Source organism: Pogoniulus pusillus, chromosome 34 (assembly GCF_015220805.1).
Source record: "Pogoniulus pusillus isolate bPogPus1 chromosome 34, bPogPus1.pri, whole genome shotgun sequence".
Taxonomy (NCBI): Eukaryota; Metazoa; Chordata; class Aves; order Piciformes; family Lybiidae; genus Pogoniulus; species Pogoniulus pusillus.
The window spans coordinates 9,190,805-9,208,381 of NC_087297.1; the positions used below are offsets into that span (position 1 = coordinate 9,190,805).

The window sequence follows — 17,577 nt, forward strand, 5'->3', positions numbered from 1 at the left end:
ACCAGGTTGGAAGAGACCTGCAAGATCATCCAGTTCGACTGATCACCCGGCCCTGTCCAAGCAACTAGACCATGGCACTAAGTGCCCCATCCAGGCTTTTCTTCAACACCTCCAGGGACAGTGACTCCACCTCCTCCCTGGGCAGCCCATTCCAATGCCAATCACTCTCTCTGCCAACAACTTCCTCCTAACATCCAGCCTAGACCTCCCCCTGGTGCAACTCGAGATGGTGTCCCCTCATTCTGTTGCTGGTTGCCTGGCAGAAGAGACCAACCCCAGCTGGCTACAGCCTCCCTTCAGGTAGCTATTACTTTTGTTGTATGTGTGTTAAAAAAACCAACCAAGCAGCTATTTTCAGGAAAATCCAGTGGCTGAGTGTTTAATTTCTGCTTGTGCTTCTTCGAGTCTTTCTCCTGTCCTAAGTGATCTTTACTGAATGAAACCAAGTGTTGGTCTTAATCTGTAAGTATGAGATTTAAATATTCACTCTTTTCTCCAACATAATAATATAGTGGCAGTTGTAAAAATTAGAACAGATATCTCTAAGCTGTTACTCTGTACAGTCCTTGCTATTAAAGGCTTTTCTAATTTGTAAATCCTTCTTGCCATAGGTTTTGATTGAGATGATTTTGTCTGCTTGTGTCTGAGCACAGAAAGTTTATTCTAAACTGAGTGCAGGAAGCTGCTCCCATCTCCAATTCCTAAGGAAAGCTGGAGAAAATGATTCAATATAACATACATTCCCTGAAGGACAGAATTGACTAGATCTAGGCCAGACAAAAGGAAACTAATCCTACAAAGTAAGATACACTTAGTGTCAACCAGCATTTCCAGGTCTATTCACAGAAGTAAATTCTGCTCTCAGTTACACCAAACAGATTCAAGGGCTTAGCTGAAGGCACAGAATATTTCTCAGTTATCAGGAAACTGGAAATAGCAAGGACATAGCTCAGATAGTGAAGATATTCTTTTCTTTCTCTCAATCACAAGGTGAGTTTATGACTTATAAGTAATAAACTGGATTATGACTTGGTCCCGCTGACAAAGTACCTCTGGATGGTGTTTCTGTTATGTCCTCTCAAGGCTTTCTGCGACTCGGCAATGTAATAACCACTGCAAATAGATATTAACCTTCCCCTGGTCTTAAAAACTGATAGACCAGAACCTTCTGGCTGTGTCTTTCAATTGTAGTCAAAGTCAAGGCTTTTTAGGAGTTTTGCTCTTGAAGAGTGAGTGCAATATTGGGGCACGCTGGTTTTATGAGGCAAGAGATTCTGATTGGAAAAGGCCAAGTAAAAGTATTATTGTTTAAGACTATGCAACTAACTGAACAAAAAGTAAGTGAACCCTAATTCTATTTTGATGTCTGCTGATCAAAATGATGATCATTACACACATGATTTTGACACGATCTAAATTATGCCTCATCAGACCTGTGCTTTTCCAAATAAATAATCAAGAAGAGCACAATGATGGTTCAACTTGGGCACATTGCTAATTATTTGCATTCTGAGTGCATTATGAATAGGGCCAGTGATGCAGGTGGGCAGGCACCTCATACTTCAAAATGATTTAATTACTGAAGAACATTAAGTGGGTGTCTTCCTAATTTCAGTGCGCTTGTCAGTAAAAATGCTCAGCTGTGACATTTAATGTAATTGAGTTGTCAGCAGCAGTATGTCAAATCACTGATATATATATATATATATATATATATTGATATATATATATATATATATATAAATATATATATAAAGATATATATGAGAAACCTCCACATTTAGGTCATTTTGCTGCTTGCCCCAACACTGTGTGCTACCAAATACACAGGCAAACCAAACTGCAGCAGGAGGTGAATGTTCATATAACTTCCGCTAACTCTTTAAGTACGCTTCGGACTTGACTCAAAGTGGTAGCATTTCCCATCTCAATCACCCTATTTTTAGGCAAAATACAGAAATGTAATAATTTTGTCTGCATGCGAATCAAGGACACTGCAAATTTGCTGCATGATAATGTTAAAAAGAAAAAGAGAGAAATAAATAATTGCCTAAGCATGCAGCTGACCTTATTCTCTGATCATATCAGCACTGCTGGATTCACCAACAACTCCTAACATCTAGAGTCAGATAACGAGGGGAAGATACAGCTCTTCTGATATCAAACAGCCTTTCAGATCTCAAATGTATTTGTTTATTGTAACCTAACTGCTGCGTGCACTGATTATACACAGCATAAAACATACTTAGTCCTTCACAAGAGCTGCTAATTGGGAATGCTTAATGTGCAGAACTCGTTTCCCGTTTCATCATGTGTATGATAGAATAATGTATGGAGAGAGAAAACGTAACTACATCAGTTCCCTCATTATTTTCCTGTTTGTGTCATACAAGCAAAAATGAATCAGTCCTCCTTATTAAAAATAACAGAGTGCAGACTTGGTGTGTGATCATTCAAGCAAAAATAAAGATGTGTATATATAGGAGAAGTTATGAGTGGATTCTGGAATAGCTGAGGTTGGTAGACATTTTGGCCTTGTCAATGTTTGTTGCCACAGTCTTTGATCATCACATGCCTCAATCACAGTGATTATAAGAAGCATTTTTAGCTGGAAAAATCCCTTGATAAAATATGTACTTGCTTTAATATGTGCTTAATATGTACCTGCTTTAACATCTTTGGATCTCAATCAGAGCTGTTCAAGGCAAGATTGGATGTGGTGCCATGGTCTAGCCTTGAGCTCTGTGGTAAAGGGTTGGACTTGATGATCTATGAGGTCTCTTCCAACCTTGGTGATACTGTGATACTGTAACTTAACGTTAACCTTTCTAATTGCCAACCATTTATCCATGAGGAACAAAAGATCAGTTAGTAATATTCATGCCATAAACTGATGTGCAAGTTTGCTTTGCTTTATCACGTGCCTTTTTACTGTGTCATGTTGTGACTGCAGGAGGAAAAGCCACAATCTGCTTCCCCCAAGCAAGATCTGGCACAATACCTGTTCATTTGAAAAACAAAAAAAATGCAGGCTTCGCTCTTGATGGAAACACTCAATGTGAGGTGACAACTGGGCATGGCTGTAACTGGGAGAATCAGGTCTGTCTTCAGCACATCTGGTGTCAGAAAATAGAAGTTCATCGTTACAGATTTGCTTTGTTAGAGCAGAAATTGTTGTAGCTCGTTCTTTAAAGAAAATGGAATATTACAGACCTTTAGTGTTGTTGCCAGACTTTGACAGAGTGGCTGGAGGGAGAGCTCAGAGGTGCAGTTTTCACACAGTGCCAGAATCTGGTCTGGCAGTTGATCTTCTCCACGTTGATCAGGAGACAAACCTTGCAGCTGCTTGGAACATGTTTATTTGCTGGCTTTCTCCTTTCTAGGCAATCCACAACCTTCCAAATCCTTCTTTATATCAATGCTACCGCTTCATTCCGAGCCCTGAGCACTTCCACACACGGCAGCCTTGTCCAGGAGGAAGCATAGCAGCGTGTGCCACAGCAGGATCCTGAGCTCATCACCCATCTGGCAGAGAGCAAGCAGGTGCCTGGATGTGGATATGAAGCGGCTCACAGTCCGTGGACAGGTCTGGTTGTCTCTGTAGTCTCACAGGTAGGTGTTCTCTGTTGATGTCTCTTCAAAGACATTGGCTTTAGGCAAAACGATTACTAGGAGCACCTACTGATTTATAGGTATAGCAGCTTGGACTACAGAGAGCCTACAGTTCTGCAAACTGTTGGAAATAATTAAATGCAGTTGTCAATACAGGCAGCAAGGAATGAGGCCACACCACTGTTCATTCAGGTATCTACCATCAGCACATTCCTTAGCCTAAAGCATTTAATGCCCATCCCAAAGACCTGTGATAGATTGTGTAGCATTCCAAGACAAATTAGACTTCCCCAGCATATTTGAGAATAAAATTGTGCTATCATTTGAAGTCAGCTGCAGATTTCTGGCACTAGAATAGAATATTCTCTCTGTGTAATTTAACCCATTGGCTCTCTCAGCTAACAAATCAGATGAAAAATAGGGGCCATGGCCTTGGTGTAAAGCAACACAGCTCCACCGGCTAAGCCGATTTAGGCCATCTGAGGCTAGCGTTCTGTGGAGCTGAAATTGTTCACTTGATTAATGGACCAGCTGTCCAGCTCTTATCTAACCTGGACTGTAACCAGAGCCTCTTTACGTTGTCAAACTCCAGCACGACGTCCACAAGCAGCAGCATCTTTAATTTACTGTGCAATGAGCTGAGAGACAGTACCATAATTTTTGCTACCTTGATATATGACTTAACTGTGCAATTCAACACCAGGATTGTATTCTGAGTTTTAAATTGTACAGAAGCACTGCCATGACGAGAAGGAAGTGGAAGGACAGTGTAAAAGAACTATGTAATCTGTTAGCAGCATCTGTGTTTGGAGCACCGACAGCAAACAGAGGCTCAAAACTGCTGTGGTTTAAGCCCAGCCAGCAGCTAAGCCTCACATAGTCACTCATTCCCAGCCTAGTGGTGTCAGGGAGAGAATTGGAAGAGTAGGAGCGAGATAACACATGGGTTGAGATAAAGACAGTTTGATAGCTAAAGCAAAAACCACAAATAGCAAACCAAGGAATTAACTTACCCCTTCCCTTTGGCAGGCAGGAGTTCATCTGTCTCCAGGAAGGCAGGGCTCTGTCATGTGTAGTGGCGACTTGGGAAGACAAACACCACCACTCCAAATGGAATCCATTTAAATGCCTATGTCATTACTAAGTGCAACACTTTGGTTGAGTGGGGAAGTCCTGGATGTAGAAGGTAATCTTCAGTGGTGTAGCCTTCTACATTAACATGACTACAGATTCTGCTGTAATGTCTAAAGGTGTTTACTCACACTGAAAAACTCTTTGACCACCTGAGCTTTTGCTCTCCCTGCTTCCTCTGTGGTGCTGATTAGTGCTAGTAGTTGTGTAGTAATTTAAATACATTACACCTGTCTTCACTTTCCACTAAGGTAGTTACTATTTAAATGCAGGTCTGAGGAATTCCACTGGTTAGCGGCAACATCATCAAAGGGGTCTCTGAGCAGCACCATCTTTCCCAAGCGTTGTGTGAAACCATTTCTAGGACTCCTTAATTCTTTGGTATGTACCCATGGAATTTATTATAGGCTTTAGACAATATTGCTGTGCATAAATTCAAACCAAACTGTCACCAGGAAGGTAAGGAAGGAATATGTTGCTTTTCAGCAGCTGTGTTCTTCTGAGAACCTAGAATTGGTTAAAGTGTAGAGGGTGATGGAGCACTGGAACAGGCTGCCCAGAGAGGTTGTGGAGTATCCTTCTCTAGGGGCTTTCAAAGCCCACCTGAACATTTCCTATCCTGGGCAACCTGATCCAGGGGAACCTGCTTAGCAGGAGGGTTGGACTAGGTGATCTCCAGAGGACACGTCCAACCCCTGCCGTTCTAGATGTGTTGGTTTGAGGCCAATTGGAATATTCTACCGAGAGAAGTTAAATCCTTAGCTGTGAGAAGAAAAATGAAAGAAACATTACCCTATATCGCTCATTCTGCTGTGAGAAATGCAACTAGTCAAAGTAGAGATGAGACACTCCTCACACACTGCTCAGCTCTCAGTTCTGCTCCTTCTCTCTGGTGGTCTGGTCTCTGTGGTTGCCTCTGCCTTAACTCTATAATCCAACCTGACTCCTTTTTTCCCCTCTAACCTCCTTGTTGTCTTTTTCACATGTCACCTCAGACCTCCAGATTTATCATGTGAGATATACATAGGCTGAGCTGGTAATTTCTGAAGGGAGGGAAAAGAGAGGAGGGAGGAGGAGGTTTGGGTGGGGACCCTCTTGGGGACTTTGATTGTTTCTGGGAGGGGTATTCTGTTTCTGTATTACTTTTAATTTGTATATAACTGTATATCTTTGTGTGTGTATATATATACATGCTTGTAAATTGTGCTAAGTTGTAAATGTGGCTTCATTCCTTCCAGCTGGCTGTGTCTAGTCCAGGTGGGTTTCTTAAGTGGGGGTGGAGGGGTGGGTAACTCCCAAACCATCACATTAGAATTCTGTGAGGCACTTATATCCCTAGTCACCAGCCTGGTATCATTCTTTCATCCACCTCTCTTACAGGTAGCTGAAGTATATTTGAAAAGATGGCTTCTACTGGCAAAATTACTTGGACAGATGTACATCTCCTGCCATTTGCTGAGTTTGAACGATCCAAGACTTCCAGAAGCACAGGTAACCTCAGGAATACATCAGGGCTGGGTAGGGGCAGATCAGGCTGTGTTAATCACCCTAATAGGTATCTCGCTCTGGGACACAATCAGATTTTGAGTCTATTATGAAAATTATTTTAATGTAAAGTGCCTAATTTTAGGCTCTTTATCAGAACATTTTGAATTAATTTCAGGGTAGTCAGACCATAAATACGAGTAAAAAAGAAGAAAAGGTCAACTACATATCTGATGAGATGGTTGCACAAGTCAGCTTGTGGAGCGAATGAAATCACTGCCTCCTAGGAGGAGGAGATATCATTCTCTCTCCACCCTTTCAATCTTCCTAAAGTCAGAAAAATCATCCAACATTCTCTTTGCTCTCAGATCCTGACCACACAGTGGCAGCTTGTCTGAAGCCTGTTACAAGTGTGCACAGGAGAGGTAAGCAGCTTGGCTATTTCAGGAGCACTTGCAAACCACCGATGCTGCCAGCTGCCAAAAGGTTTACGAAGTTGAAGCTGTTCCTACTTTTATAGTTAAGCTGATGTTTGGAAGGAAGATCTGTTCAAACCAAGCAGCAAAATGGGTGTGACAAACAAGTAAGCTGGATGGTGTTAGGGGTTGCTAGCCTGGTGGTCTAAGAGACGTGAGGATGCCACAGCTTCATGTCCCAGGCTCAGTCAACAGAGAGGCTGAGCATGTGTACTCAATAGACAGGGCAGGCACACACAAATCTACAACACACATACACACAGCTCAGGTCCACACTGAGTGAAAGCACAGTGCCCAGGCAAACACAGTCCCTGTGTCCTGCTTTCCTCTCTGACTGATCAGGTGGAAGGTCCACTGCTGGGAAATGTATAAACACATATGTCCGGTATGCATGCTTCCAGCAGCTGGGCTCAGATACTGCAGCAGGCTGCCCAGAATCTGCCTCTGGGTGCCATTGCCCCCAGTTGCTGGCACATGGGATCATGAGCCCCTGAGGCTGCAGCAAGCTCCAGCTGCTGGTACAGATAATCCCTCCAGTACCCACGCATGGGTCTCATTTGACACACAGAGACAACGGTCTCACTGGCAGATGGTCGGGACAACCTGGTCTCCCCAGCAGCCAAGTACCTCAGTAGCCTCTTTACCACAGAGCCATCCATAAAAACCCATGGCTCCCAGATCCCTTCACCTGTTTACTGGCTGGTCTGGCTCAGCATTCCCTGTCACCCTGACCTGCAAAAGGTCACCCCCCCTTGTCACCTAGACCCACGTACATGGAAAAGGTACACATTCAGGAAAATGTACTAAAAAGAGGTTACTGGGCAGACAGGACAGACAGTGGTGATTTGGGGTAGGGCACAGCTAGACACACAGAAGGACTTGTTCACTTTTGGCCTGTCCTTCTTGTCACCAGAGCCTTGCTTTTCCCATGCTTGTTTCTCTCCAAACTATTTTGTTTTCTCCCTTTCCTCCTTTGGTTCCTGCCCCCCATCCTGTAACAGACCTTGTGCAGTTCCCAAGTGTTTCTCCCCTGCATCCCACGGTAAATCTGGTAGCCTTATGAGCAGTCACAACTCAAAGTCTGAAGAGTGCCCTGGAGAGGTCCAGTGGTGATAGGGAGAGCTGGTGTCTCTCCTGTGCCAGCCCTGGGAGGAGGCGAGTCAGGGTATTTCTTTGGGTTCACCTACTTTCTCACACCCAAAACTTTTTAAAGCTTAATGGTCTTATCAGGGCATCATATTAATTATCTGACCAAGTTTTGAGTGATAGCCTAAAATTTACTAAGATTGCAGAAATTTAAATACACCAAATAGAATTGTTTGCAGTTTCTAACTATGCAGTTTAGCACAAGGTACAAAAAAGCACCCCCAGGTTAGCAATCCGGGTGAAGTTTTCTGCTATCCATATCTCCATCATATGGAACAAGATGCCTTTAATTTATTGTGCCTTCTTTTTTGTGGTAGCTAAGTGAAGTTATAGGTGTTTTAGAAAGGAAAAAATTGAAACCCTCTTCAGTTGTCAACTTTCATAAACATTTATAAAATATTAATGAATTAGTCTTCACAAAGTGTGCATTTAGTTATGGCTCTGAGACATAGGGAATAAGTGCTTTGGATTCTTCATTTTCCCATAGGCATTGAGTATTTAGCTTTAGTCAAGCTTTTTCCTAAAACAAGCAGTTACATTTCAAGAAAAGAAATCTTAGCTCTTCAGATAATAATCCAATTGCAGCAGCCAGGGCAGATAGAGAAGTATCAACCTCAGCAAAATCGAATACTCAATAAAATTGTGAGAGTTGAAAACTCCATTCTGGCTGGATAATCAGAATCTTCCTCGTGGGGATTTCTGAAAATAAGACTTTCCATGCTAGTTTCACTGGAGGAAGACTTTTCACATTTGCTTTTGCTCAATAGGGTTGTATTGTGTGGTCCAAATATCCCCCAAAATAAGAAACCGCAGCACGTCGTCAAGGAACTGCAGCAATACTTAAGGTGTTCAGAGTCCAATATGCTCAGATCAACTAGGATGCTGACAGACCTCAAAGATGACTCACTTTCCTCATCCACATCTTCAGGGAATCTCTGCTGGATGAAAGGATGACTTTTATGACATCAAAATAATGAAACAAGATGAACTCTGACAAGGTGGCTGATACCGTTGCTGTAACCAGGCCAAATTAAATTCCTGACATAGTATTGTTATTGGATTCACAAATAGTGACATGGTGCTGTACAGTCCTGCTAAAGCTCAGTCCCAAAGGAGATGAGCAGCCCTGAGGAGAGGAACTTGGAGGTGCTGGTGGACCAGAAACTCAACACCAGCCAGTAGCATGCACTTGCAGCCTGGAGGGCCAACCAGATCCTGGGCTGCGGCAGCTGAAGTCATCCTTCCATCCACCAGGAAAAGACACAGGTTGCATAAATAGCTCACTCATGCAATGAAACATGGATTCTGGAAGAATGTTATGTCTACTGGTGTCAGACAGACACTGCTACATCCTGACAAGTCAGGTAAACTGGAGTCAGAAGGGATCTATTAAATGGTGTATGACCATGAGAATCTATTTACATTCATATTTTCTGACCTCTAGTCTCTGTTACCACTTACATATGATTCAGGTGTAGCTTTAAGGAAATCTTAAACAACAACTATTGTGGTGGGATCCAACCTGGAGTTCTGATATCCTGTTACATTTAACAAAAGCCTGTAGCCACATGTGATAAAATGAGTAAGGTGGCAGTGCTAAAATCTTATTTCATATGAGATTCCCTTTCTTTGTTCAGTTCTGAGTGATCACCAACTGATGCAGCATTCATTTGCATTTTGATACCTGGGCTGGATGTGAGCTGGCCTAAGTCAGTTGGCACTCGAGCCTTCAGTTTGCTAGCATAAATAATAGAAACATGAGTACCTCCAAATGGGACTAATTTGCCTTCTACTTGGACCTGTGGAAAAACACAGCAGGGCAGTGATCATCCTCACTCTGCAACGTAAGCAACGATCTGTGAAAGGAGCGGTGGAAGCCAGGCTGGCAGGGTGCATAGTTTAGAAGGCAGAGAAGAAAAGGTGATTTCCTGCAGGATTTTTGTACTAGGAGGACAGGATGAGAATCAGAACCGTGCAGGATTTCCTTTAACTGCTTTGAGGCTGCCGTGTGTGATTTTTCCCAGCTATTTTTCTGAGGAGCTTGATTCCCACATGTGTAAAATCTGAGTCGAACGAGCACAAAGTTTTCCCTTCATGCACATTCTAGGATATATTAGTACACTGGTGATACTTATGTTACATTTTTATGCAATTTCTAACCTTTAAAGGGTAACAGAAGAGATTTATCTGCTACCACAGCAGGGTATTTTAGTCCCAGAGTTATTTGTGTCTTAAAAAAAAAAAAGTAGAATATAGTCTGAAGTTTAGTATTGGTCTTCTCAAGTTTCCTTTTGCCAGACACAAGAAACTAGATAACTCCAGTAGCTGAGGTGATTGCTTCAGTAGCTGAGGTGATTTTTTGCTTTGGGATGAGCTGTATATTAGTTCAAGCCATCTGTGTATTCCCAGTTTGGAAATATTCAGGAGCCAAAGGACATGATTGTAAACAGATCTGAAGGGCGCTTTCACGGAGAGATTTTTATGGCCATAAACTCAAGACAAGGTCATTTCTGATGGAGTCAAGGGGAGCAGATGAGACTTTAATGAAGGTTTGTAGTCGAAAGCAAGACACGCTGAGCTCATGTCGACAAATCCACTGGTTCCAAACCTAAGTTTAATCAAAACAGTAATCATTCTACACAGTGTTAATTAAATGTTGCAATGTTCTATTAAACCCTAGATAGCGATGTTACGATGCGAGTGGAAGAAACGGACATTAAGGACACCAACTAAGTTATCCAGTGGTCTAATTTCAGTCATTACCTGCTAGTAAAGGAAGAATGTTGGCCAAGCTTGTGGCATAATAACCAAAATTAAACAGTAAACCCGCTGTGAGGTACAAAAGAAGTTATGGTTTTTATAGCTGCGACTCAATCTGTTCTGAATTCAGTTTACAAGAGATATTCCCAGTCATAATGGATTAGTTTTACAGTGAAGCATCGGCAATTATATCAAACATGCAGGGGGACCTAAGCAGCAGCTGAAGTTTAAATATGGTATTGTCTGGAAGTACTCACCTCCAGCTTTATAGTTAACAACAAAAATTATTTAGGGTGCTTTCTCCTTGAGAGGATAATAAATAATCCCACCAAATGCAGTTAGGTGCAGAAACAAATGGTCTGTGAAACCTCTAGAAATTCTTACGACCACAAATAACTGTATAATGAAGGCTTGTAGTAGGTCTTAAAGTGTTTCAATCTGTCATTCATTCACTATCAAGGGGGGCAGTCATACGGGCAAGGCATAAGGAAGTCACAAAAGAGGGCTCCAAGCTTCCCTTGATATTTCTGTCAGCATCTAGAGCTTCTACAGAGGAGGGAAAGTAGCAGTTTTCAGACAATCAGGACTGCTGAGGTCTTGAACACACTCAGCATTTTTAGATGAGATCCAGCTTTATGTAGAACGAGGTTCACTGAACTACACAACTTGCAATTAATCCCACAACATTCTAACAGCACAGGACAAGAAACAGACTTGGCTTTTTAAATTGAAATACTAACATCATAATAACCAGCAAACAATTTAAATGATGAGTCCAGCTCCCAGTCAAGCATTAAAAAAAATACATTGCTCTTATGGAAATGTCCCGGGGGATGCTATTACTAACTATTGTCTTCCAAAGTCTCTCAATAAAAGGCAAAGCTTGGAAGAGAGGTGAACACCTGTAGCAAATGAGACAGTTGGAGAAAACCAGGCTCTTTTGAGATTAACTTCGTGCACAGCAGAAGACTTTCATCTCTCCTTAATCTCCAGTAAAAGTCAGGTTTTGAAACCGAAGTAGTTCCTAAAAGATGGGATGAAATTTCTAGGACAAGAATTGTTGCACTGATGTTATCCTCCTGGTGCTAGTTTGAGGCTAAGTGGAATATTTTAATGAGAGCAAAAGTGGAATATTTTAATGAGAGCAATTATATTATAGGCCATGAAAAGGAAACAATGCTGATGGCTACTTCACTCGTAGGTTTGCTGAGATGCATAAAGACAAGAGCACAAGCATAGATAAGACAGAGTCTACATCTCTCGGACTTGGCATTTGTGTTTTTCTCCCTGGGCTTTTCTTGCTCTGCCTGGATCTGTGTAACCCAACTAACTGTTCTGCTTCTAATCCCCCATACCAATCCTTCCAGTTCTCCTTGCACGTGAGGCACACTTTGGGATAAGGTAGAGGGGTGGAAAGAAGGCAGAAGGGTGGTTGGGAGCCCCTCTGGGGACTCGGGTTTCTGTGAGGGCTGTTGTGTTTCTGTATTACCTTTAACTTGTATGTTTCTGTATACAGCTAAATGTATCTGTAATATATTGTAACTGACTACTTGTATATTGTGCTAAGCTGTGAATATAAAGCTTTATTCTAATTTCCAGCTGGTCTGAGTCTAGTCTGGGTGTTTTCATAAGGGGGGGGGGGGGGGGGGGGGGGGGGAGGGCAGGTAACTCCCAAACCATCACATCCCCTTTCTAGATGCAAGGTAGCAAAGCAAAAGGAGACAATAGTCTGCAGGAGGGAATTGCCAGTTAATAGGCTCGGGGTCTCATTTCAGATAGTCTGGGTGTAAAGGCACAGGGCCACTTCCATTCTGTCATGCAGTGTACTGAGGTAGTGTTTGCTTGCAGAGCACAAGTTCTAATGTGGACAGAGAGGGGTCACAGCACTTCACAGCGTGACTTAAAGGAACAGGGGAAAACAGAAGATGGTATCCTCCCAGGTTGGGGATGCTGATACCACACGATGAATTAGGTTTGGTGCTGAGCTGCGCTACGACTAGTCTCGTTTTGTTCCTACCACATAAACCCCATAGGCTCATCTGTATCTCCTGTCACTCTGCAGAGCTACAGCAGTTCAATGATCCAATATCACTCTTAGTTCTCCTTATTCAGCTCCTGACTTCCTGTGGATCATGTTAACACTAACTCTATTAGAGAACTCTGCTAGCATGGAGATTGTGCTATATTTCCTTAAGTCTGCTTTTCACTTCTGAATTTTTTTTTTTTTAACATTCAGCATTATTGCTCTAAAAAAGGTGAAATAATGTCTAAATGTGTGGCTGCTCTTCTTTGTGTCTTTTCCAAACCTGAGATTAAGAGTAATTCTAGGCAATGAAGAATTGACTGTGGGGGTTTTTTCTAAGGAAAGCATTAGAATCTGCATTCTTAGGTTGAAAAAGGTTTGCTGTCTTTGCCTTTACTGACAGCTGCAGAGCTGCAGCCCTCATTTTGCAGCTTTCTCAGTTCTGACCTTCACTCATTCCAAAGCAGTGACATGCTTTCCTGAGATACATAGGTTGGAAATGCTGAATCTGTCATGTAGTAACCTTTTCTGGATGAGGTACAGTGGCGTAGCACGCCCTCGGTTTGAAATCAAATATCTCATCCTCTTCTGCCAGGCACCCAGCAACAGAACAAAGAGGACACAGCCTCAAGCTGCAGCAGGGCAGGATCAGGCTGGACGTTAGGAGGAAGTTCTTCACAGCAAGAGTGATTGGCATTGGAAGGGGCTGCTCAGAGAGGTGGCAGAGTCACCGTCCCTGCAGGTGTTGTAAAAGAGGCTGGACGAGGCACTTAGTGCCGTGGGTTAGTTAATTAGAAGGCATTGGGTAATAGGTTGGACTCGATCTTAAAGGTCTTTTCCAACCTGAGGAATTCTGTGATTCTGATCCTTCTGGATCCTTTCGTTTCCCTCTGCATGAATTATCTTGTTACACTGATCAAGAATGACCACATAGCATTCACAACCCAATATTGTTTTTAATCATTCTATAGTCTTGGTAGTGATCAACATTTGGTGGGACAGTGAGAACTGTCAGCAGATCACAAGTGAGAAGGAATATTTATCCTTTCTGCCTCGACAGAGCAATAGGGCACTCAACTGCCACCACCTACAACTTCTGCTCCTATTTCTCCACAGGTGGGAAGATGTTAGGATCTAAAGCCAGATCTGTCAGACCAAAACTCAGTCTTTTTTCTTTCCCCTGACAAGTGGACAAATACAGTCAGTCAAAATGGTTTGTTATGTTGTGATTTCGCTCCTTTAAAGACCGATGGAGTAATCACCCAGTATTTTAGCACTCCTCTTTGGCCAATAAGTAAGAGCTGCCAAACCTCAGGGTCTGCCTTTTAAGTTTTGGACCTGGGCTGCATCTCTTGTTTGATCTCTGTCACGCAGGTCACAAGGAGTGATCCTTTTTGGTGTCTTGTGTTGTATATAGAGAAGCGCTGTGTGTACTCTCATGGCTGTTTACCCCCTGATCACTGCCGTTCTGATTATGTATGCGTTGTCATCTGTGCAATCTCATTCAGCTTTTATGCTACATTGTCTAGTCCTGTGTGTTACATTCTCTAGCTCTCTACGTTTCTCCCTTTCCTGTGTTACATTGTATATGGTGGAGGCACCGTCCCTGGGGGTCTTCAAGAAAAGACTGGATGAGGCACTCAGTGCCATGGTCTAGTTGACTGGCTAGGGCTGGGTGATAGGTTGGACTGGATGATCTTTGAGGTCTCTTCCAACCTGGTTGATTCTATGATTCTATGATTCTATGGTCTCCCTCCTGCCATGCTGTGATTCAAGTTAAAGCTGATACATAGTTTCAATGGAGGAAGTGCAAACAGGGATTCACGTAAGAGGCTGTTTGAACAGAGATCAGCAAGTAACAGCTGTTACCACTTTCAAATCCTGTCTGCAGGATTACTACTTCTTCTAATGCAGCTTTAAGTCAATAGATGTAGCTTAGCTGCCTGGATATGCCACTTGCAAAGGTATATTTCATGCTCCTGCGCTGAACACCTTGAAGTCAAGCACTTCATGGCATCACCCTTGTCAATGCATCACAAAGAAGGTTTGTGTAACAAATAGCTACAATTTCCAGGGTATATCTAGACTCATGGAATGGTTGGGGTTGGAAGGGACAAACAGAGGAGTCCTTATAGCTGAGAGACCTCAGAGCAGCCTTTCAATACCTGAATGGAGCCTCCAAGAAAGCCAGGCAGGGCAATTATAGCGCTAGGATGAGAGTGGATGGATTGAAGCTTGAGGAGAGGAGGTTTAGGCTGCATACTTGGAACGAATTCTTTTCAGTGAAGGTGGTGAGACAGTGGAACAGCTTGCCCATGAAGGCTGTACATGCTCCCTCCCTGGAGATGTTCAATGCCAGGTTGGAGGAAGCCTTGAGCAGCCTGGCCTAACAGAAGCTGTCTCTTTGTAAATAGCTGACTATTTACAAAGCTCATCCAGTTCCAACCCCCTGCCATAGGCAGGGACACCTCCCACTAGAACAGGTAGCTCAAGACCACCACTTTCCTGGGCAGCCTGTGCCAGAGTCTCACCACCTTCACTGGAAAGAACTTCTCCCTAACATCTAGTTTAACTCTCCCCTCTGCCAGTTTAAACCCATTGCTCCTTGTCCTGTCATTACAAGGCTTTGTAAATAGTCTTCCCCAGCTTTCTTGTAGGCTCCCTTCAGATACCAGAAGGTCTTCTTGAAGCCTTCTCTTCTCCAGGCTGTATATCCCCAACTCTCATTGCCTGTCCTCACAGGAGAGCTGCTGCAGCCCTCTGAGCATCTTTGTGGCCCTCCTCTGGACTCGCTTCAACAGTTCCATGTCCTTAAATAATCTCTGAGGTCACTTCCAACCCAACCCACTTTATGATTCTATGAAACCGATTCCAATCCCCTCGCACCGCCTCATCCAACCTGGCTTTGACCACTTCCAAGGTGGAAGCCACCACAGTATCTCTGGGGAGGTAACAGTTTTTTTGATGTCTTAACATCCCACATCGGGCAGCATATTAGAGACTCAAATTCAACAGGTAAAAATGTAACACTTCCTGCTATTAAAACACAATCAGTAGTTAAAGGGATTGCTTTGTGAGAACTAAGACCTGCATATCCCTACTGTATCTGTTTCTGTCAGCCTTAAGTAATATTATATTAGCTCCTCAATGAAAACTAATTGAAATAAAGGATCAAAATGGTATTGTTGTAGCTGATTCTTCTTTTCTGCTCTCCTGTGACATTGCTTCACCTTTCAATTAAACAAAACAACATAGAAATGATCATCAATTGTTACTTCCCTTACATTCATTTGGATTTTTACTGCTAAAAAAATATCCTGATGTCCCAAGACAGGCCTGAGAGAGAGAAGTGACTTTAAATAACAATAATAAAATGGATGAGTAAATTCCTACAGCACTTTGAAGGTAAAAATGCTATGCTTAGGGAAAACCCAAAAGCATAGCAAAATTTCTGACAGATTCTTCTGGCCTTACTTTTTAATCCACAACAGGAGCATTGCATAACTCATCTCACAATCAAGCATGCAGGAAACATCATTTTCATGTCTTAGTACTACTGTGCCTGCAGTATTTTGGTGTATTAAATAAGTATTCTGTATTTTGGTGTGTTAAATAAAGATGTCATCAGGAAAGTTGGTGTTAGCACTGCAATTAACATTATTATGGTCCAAAGCTTAATGCATGGAACATCTCTCTGCATGCAACATCTATCCTGCTCCTAAAAAGATTTCTGCTAAGCACAGTTTCTGCTTCCTGTTCAACACAGTTCAACTCAATGCAATTCAGGTGAGGATGCAACTAGCCTGATACACTTTGGGAGGAGGGGAAGGCTTAATTGTTTTCATTTCAACACTTCCCAACACAGTAATTGCACTTTACAGCAGGAACCTTCATGTTGAGATGATCTATGCTGCAATAAAATGTCAAGGGAATACTGTAAGGGCTCACAGGACATTCTCCCTTTCTTGGGAGATGATAGACTCTCCTTTTTTATGTTTGGAACATTAGGTTACCATACAAAGAGACTGAGAGCTACTGTATGAAAGCTCCAGTCTTGGGAATGCTTGGAATCATGCTGTAAATTCAACTCAGAATCAAACAGGTTGGAAGAGACCTCTGAGAGAATCGAGTCCAACCTAGCACCTTCTGATTAGCTAAAGCATGACACTAAGTGCCCCATCCAGTCTCTTTTTAAACACCTCCAGGGACAGTGGCCGCAGCAGTGGCTGAGTCTGATCCCCTGCCTGTCCTGTAGCTTCCCTGTGAACTGGGGATGATCTCTTCTCCTGTCCTGCGTGTTGCAGAGGTCAGGCTGACAGGTCTGTAATTTCCTGAGTGGGCACCACATCGACCAGCTTCCAGTTTTCCAGGGCCTCTCCAGTGAGCCAGGACTGTTAATAAATGGTGGAGAGCAGCTTTGCAAACTCATCTGCCAGCGATCTCATTAACCTAGGCTGATTCTCTTCTGCTCCTATAGACTTGTGAGGACGCAGGAGGCTCAGCAGGTCCCTATCTGCTTCCTCCTGGACTACAGGGCGGGGTGTGTGTGTGTGTGTTTCAACTCCCTGACCCCCACCTACCATCTCAGGAGGCAGCAATCCTGAAGACAACTTGCCTTACTCTTGAAAACTGAGGCAAAGAAAGTATTAGGCACCTCTGCCTTTTCCTTCTCTCTAGTTAGTGCATTCCCCTCCTTGCCCAATAAAGAGTGGAGGTTATCTCTTTGTCATTAATATAGTTAGAAACCAAAGTTGTTAGACTCATTCACAGCAGTGGCCAGTCATAGTTCCAACTCACTATTACCTACTCTTTTCCATCCCTCCCACTGCACAGGTGAGGGCTGTAGTGCAAACAAAGGGTTTCACTCATTGATTCCTGATATACACCTGTTGGATTTTACTCATTCTTCAAGTACCTCTTCTGAGCTGTCTTAGCTAATCACAG

The 17,577-nt window shown here is 42.9% G+C and overlaps 1 long non-coding RNA gene across 1 annotated transcript in view; it reads left to right on the plus strand.

The window, feature by feature from the left end:
* Positions 1-5,021: 5,021 nt before the first annotated feature.
* Positions 5,022-17,577, plus strand: part of LOC135189897 (uncharacterized) — a 14,211-nt gene continuing 1,655 nt past the window's right edge. The window contains exons 1-2 of the long non-coding RNA XR_010308357.1: positions 5,022-5,124; positions 6,124-6,234. This is a non-coding gene — a long non-coding RNA (uncharacterized LOC135189897). The remainder of the gene's footprint in view (positions 5,125-6,123; positions 6,235-17,577) is intronic.